We start from the raw sequence: 6,000 nt of genomic DNA on the forward strand, positions 1-6,000 counted from the left end.
CTGAGGGGCGTGGCAAGGCTGTTTCATCAAATGGGAGTCAGCAGTATGCAAAGAGGAAGAGGGAATAGGGTAAAATCAGGGGTGAAATGCTACCGGTTCGCTTTGTTTCGGGTGAACCAGTAGTAAAAAATGCTTTAAATCAGCTGTGCTGACCGATCGTGAGAACCTTTTTTTAAACTTTTTAAAAGCATTTTTTTACTACCTGTTTGGGTGAATAGGTAGTAAAAAATGCTTTAAAAAAGTAAAAAAAGAGGTGGCCATGCCCACCCAGTCACATGACCCTGCCCCCACCAAGCCACGCCCTCAGAACTGATAGCAACAAATTTTACATTTCACCACTGGGTGAGATAGGTAAATAGAGAGATATCAATAGAACACAAAGAGCCTAAAAGGGCTGGAATCAGCTGGAAAAGGACAACTGTATTTGATAAGTTGCAGAAATAGTACTATAAAATAAATTCAGTGAAAGTAGAAAAGAAAGAAGAAAAGAGGATCAAACCAAGAAATTAGGACAAGGTCCAAAAGAGCTTGAGTTCAGAGAAGCAACTCTGAAATCTATTATAGCCATTGAAGCAAAATAAAATAAGAGAGGGGTTTTTTTGGAACTATGTTCATTTTGACTATTGGGGTCGGCATGAAGAGCAGTTTTGCCTACAGATATCAAATTGACTAATTTCAGCTTCAGTTTCTGGAATTTTTAATTATAAATATATTAGATTCATATTCTCATATTTTGTAGAAAGAAAAAAGAGAGAGCGAGAGAGTGAGGGAGTGAGGGAGTGTCATGGTTCCAAGTAACATTCCCAACCAAGTAAGGCTCTGAGGCAGGCATTCCCTCAAAGTTCCATTTTATTAGAGATGTCATATTGGCACATCTGGGAAAATCCGAATCTGAAAGGGCCCCAGGTTTTCCCCACCGAAAGGAAAGTCAAAATCCCTTCCCCTGCACCCACATGTCCATCACATGGTCCAATCAATCCACCGTCCCAACTGGAGATGTTTCCCAGTCATGCCTCTCCAGGTGCAGGCTGAACGTCCTTGACTTCCAGAGAAAAGAATGTTATTGTGGCTATATATCTGTACCCACTCCATGCACACACACCTCCCATTTTCCCATAGAAGGCCTGTGCGCTAAATGTGGCAGCCCTGAAGATCCAAAGAGAAAGATGGCCTCCAGGGGGAGAGAGAGGGAGAGAGAGAGAGAGAGAGAGAGAGAGAGAAGGAGGGAGGGAGGGAGGGAGATCGCCTCCAATTTCTGAGTTCCACGGGAAAATAATGTTTTGTATCCACAAATCCCTAATATATATATTTATTTTAATTTAGTTTAGTTTTAATGCATTGTTATATTCAGATGCCCATAATCCAGTAAAATAATAGCTGTGACAAAAGAAAGCAAACATAGTAGCGATAGTAATAAGCGGCTTGAGTGAAAAGCCAAAACATCTGGAGCACCCTCGACATTGACAAAATCAGCACCAGTCAGTTGCAAAAGGCAGCTTTACTTGGAACAGCTTACATCTGATAATGATAACCTTTAACACCCTCAAATAACACCTGCGTATCCCAGGTCCTTAGGAAAGACACATTAGGTGAATAAAATCCAGTCTAAACATCTGGCTGTGTGACCAGCTATAAAAAAAATCTGCACATTTTGTATACACCCTGTCTAAGGGAGTTACTTTACACATTTTTTCTAATGCTTTGAAAAGCCTCTGCTGATCAGGCAACTCAGCTGGGATCGGCAGAGGCTTTTTAAAGCATTTTTTTTCTTGGCTGAAGAGGAAGTAAAAAAAATGCTTTGAAAAATCTCTGACGATTCCAGCTGAGTTGCCTGATCGTCAGAGGCTTTTCAAAGCATTAGAAAAAATGCTTTGAAAAGTTAAAGAAAAAAATTGGCAACGCCCACCCAGTCACATTACAACCCCCCCCCCCACCAAACCACACCCACAGAACCGGTAGTAACAAATTTTACATTTCACCCCTGGTGTAAAGGTCCCGTTTCTGTCTCTTGCAGTGAAAGTAACCATTTTTGTGTCCTATCAAGACCACTGTAAAGCCTCGGTTAATATATGCAACTCATAATGGGGACTGTGACATTGAAAATTATATTATAACTCTTCAGCATTTAAATGGCCACAAGATTCCAGGCAAGCAGTGATTAATAATAAATAAAAAAGTAATGTTTGTTGCCATTTAATGGTCATCAGGACTTTTGCAACCCAGATATGATAGCCCTATATTAATTTAAGATCATCTTTTTTGCATGTTGGTGCAGGAAGTGTGAACTGTGCATATGCATGGAAGAATTTAGATCAAATGGATTCATGTCCTCTTTTCATTAATTTATTCACATAAACAAAGCTAGGAAATCAGGAAATGTGCAATAAATGAGATGTCAATTTGATTCTAATTAACCATTCAGAATTAGTTACTACATAAATCACTTATGGCAATTAACAATCAACGAAACGTGAGAACATACCTGAATAAGAAAACATTTTCAAATCAGTGTCAAAAGTAGACTTAAAAGGAAATATTTTTTTTAAACACTTATAAAAAAACCTTCTTGAAAAAAGTTTAAAGCTTAGTCTAATTTCTGGCTGGTAAGGTATTACAGTCTGGTTTGTTTTCATGTTCCTGAAATCATCTTGATATTGCATTATTTTTAGAATACTATACCTTTGATTTTTGGTAGTAATATTGTTATCGTTGTTTTGCATTCTTTTGCATTATGTTCAGAACTTTTTATTGTTCTTAAAGGTATGACTGCAATGAGAATTCTAGTAGTGGTGGCTCTACAACATTTGGAGGACGCCATGCTGATGAAAAATGCAGAGGTTGCTGAAAATAGACATTGCTGATTGGATCCCTGGACAAATATATTGCCACTTTTTAAAAGAAAGGATCCTGTAATACAGTGGTGGGTTGCCCCTGGTTCGGACTGGTTCGCAAGAACCGGTAGTAAAACCGGCAGGAGGCCCCGCCCACCACCTCGGATGTCATCATTGGCGATCTGTGCATGCGCAAAAGCTTGCAAACTGGTAGTAAAGATAAGTAGAACCCACCCCTGCTGTAATATTGTCAAATGTGCAAGACAACATGAGGTGGAAAAGGTACCCTGCAATATTGCTTTCTATGATATGGTCCCCCAGTTGTAACTTCTATCCTCTGGAGCTTTGGAGCTCAACTCCCATTAAAGGATCATGAAAATTGCACTCCAAAATCTGGTGCTCTGCCTGTCTGCTCTTGCAAACGCAATTTTCATATATGTTTACCCAGAGAACATCCCATTCTGAATGTTGAGGTACATGGCAGTGCAGCCGAGCATGGCAATCCTAAATTTCTTTATTAATCCCCACATAGCCAAATGGGACTTTCTCATAAGGAGGTGAGAGGAGCATAGGTAGATCATGAATCCCAGCTTGCACAGAATACCAGGAGCATGCCTGTGGTAAATGTGGGTTCTGGTTGTGCACATGGCATACTGACAAAATGTGCTCAGTTCTGTTCTTAATATTAGCGGGTATGTTTCATGTGGAGAAAATAGTTTGGCAAACAGTGAAGACCATAAAGCGGGGTATCCAACCTTTGCAACCTTAAGATTTGTGGACTTCAACTCCCAAAATTCTGGGAGTTGAAGTCCACCATTTCAATGTTGCCAAGATTGGACATCCCTGCTAGAAAGGGAACATAAGCAAAGACCAGCACTATTAATTGCACCTGGAAACTAATATACATGTTCCCCAGCTGAAACCAGACCGAAAGGGTTCAAGTTAATTTGTTTCAGGATTCTCTGAATGCAATGTGACTATTTCCCCACCTATTCTAAAAAGGGAAGATTGGAGACAAGGATGAAAATTGCCCAGAGTCAGGTCCAATAGTGACTTCTTTGGGAGGAGAATTGGTACCTCTTTAAGGGATGGCAGAACCACCTACTCCTCAAGGATGAATCTACTGTCACCAGGACCCAATCACATATATCTCACTAACCTGGATTCAAAATACAGGTGGTCAAGAACATTGTATGCTTCACCAGGACTAACAAACTCATCTCAGATAACCTAACCAGGCTGGGTCTCAGCCTAATCTTCCTGGGACCTCAGGACTGAAGTATAGCTTGAAGTGAATCCAAGCACCTATAGCCAACAGAGGTCTAACATATTCCTTCTCAGTGGAATTGCAGGTGAAATTTTGATTCCACCTTTACAAATAAGAGACAGATATCTTGTAATAGGGCTACTGGATAGTGCAGGAAGTACAGTATTGGATGACTAACTATGGACATCAAAAAATAAATACTGCCCTTACTACTTTTCAGTAGACCTTAATAGCAGCTCTAGATTGTCCTTGGTTGGGTTTACTTCTTGTGGTCCATCGATGACAGGTATTTCTTCTACTACTTTATCTCCTTCAGTTTCTTTGTAAGCTGAAGGAAGCCCCAGTGTCCATGAGAGGACAGTCAGTCTAGTGCAATCAAGGCTGCAGCCACCCTTCCATTCCACGTGATGACTAAGGTCTTAGTTGAACTTTGCAGCAGACCTTCAGGGACATCCTAAGCTTTTTCTGGAACCCTTCTTTAGGCATCTCAAGTGGAAATCAGACGCTGGCCTTACTATAACATGGGAATAAGGGTGATCTCCCTCAATTCCAGATGCTACTGCCGATGCCCAAACAAGGAAAACAGATCAGGCGTGTGACCAACGTTATATGATGAGTACTCAATAACCTGGATCAGACCTAAGGTTGACATAGTGGCCATAAAATCCCAAGCTATCTCAACTCTACCCCCAGAGAAAGCAGATTGAATGACTGTACCTCAAACAATATACCTGAGAAATTCTATTGCCAATCTAGCCATGTCAAGATGCTCAGGCAGGGAGTCAAGACGCTCAGGTAGGTAGACTGTAATGCAGTGGGGGAGAGGTGGTGGTATAACAGCAACTATCTTAACAGGTCCCTAGAGCTCAACCTAAGAAACAGGGTCTCATATCCAATTTTCTGTGATGCAGTGCCTCTGAACATCAGTAGTATATCCCAAATGACAATGGCTATTACACCCAAGTTCCTGCCTGATGCGGTCCCCCAAACCAAAACAGGCACATCTCTGAGAGGGGTACTCCCCGCCCCGGCCCTCCAGATCCCATGAGTATACCCCCTGTCAACCTCCTCATCTATGATTTAACCACAGATAAGAGAGACCTTATTATAAACGAATTTTATTTTGATCAAAGCTAATTGCCAAGCAAATTTCAGTGCTCTTTAATTCAGGGTGGATTCAATCTTCATATCCTCATGCTGACACAAGATTTCAAGTAAAGATAAAACCAACTGAATATGGAAATTTCTCCTAACGTGAAACATCATAAGAAGGATGGGAAAAGAGTTTCCTTAAATCAACTTCCTTTGTGTTGCGATAGATTTGCAGATACAGAAATGCATTTTGTAAGAGTTAGCCAATCTTTTCTAGTGAGAGCTGCACTCCTGCTTCAGATTTAAGTTCAGAGAACTTGTAGGATGTCCTGAATACAGACACTGGGTGGTTTTTTAGCAATTATTTCTCTCAGACTGAACTGGTTCAACGACTGTAAACTTTTCCTGAGCTTGTCAGTTGGAAAGCTTACATCCTGTGTTCGAGAACTGAGCGCTGTGTGTCAGGGTGAGTTCCTATTACTTGCCCCAGCTCCTGCAAACCTGAAGTTTGAAAGCATGCAAATGTGAGTAGATAAATAGGTACCACTTCAGTGGGAAGGTAACAGCATTCTGTGTGCCTCAGCATATAGTCATGCTGGTCACATGACCATGGAAGTATCTTCAGATAATGCTGGCTCCCTCAGCTAAGAAACTGAGATGAGCACAGTCCCCGACAGTTGGACACATCTGGACAGGGGGAAATTTTATCTTTACCTGTACATTGGTAATATTAGGAATAATTGGCTACTGAGAGAAAATAAACTGTTGGAATAGATAGGCCTTTGGGGTCTCTCTCTCTCTCTCTCTCTC

Source organism: Pantherophis guttatus, chromosome 2, assembly GCF_059756535.1.
Source record: "Pantherophis guttatus breed Tessera chromosome 2, ASM5975653v1, whole genome shotgun sequence".
In the NCBI taxonomy this organism is placed as follows: domain Eukaryota; kingdom Metazoa; phylum Chordata; class Lepidosauria; order Squamata; family Colubridae; genus Pantherophis; species Pantherophis guttatus.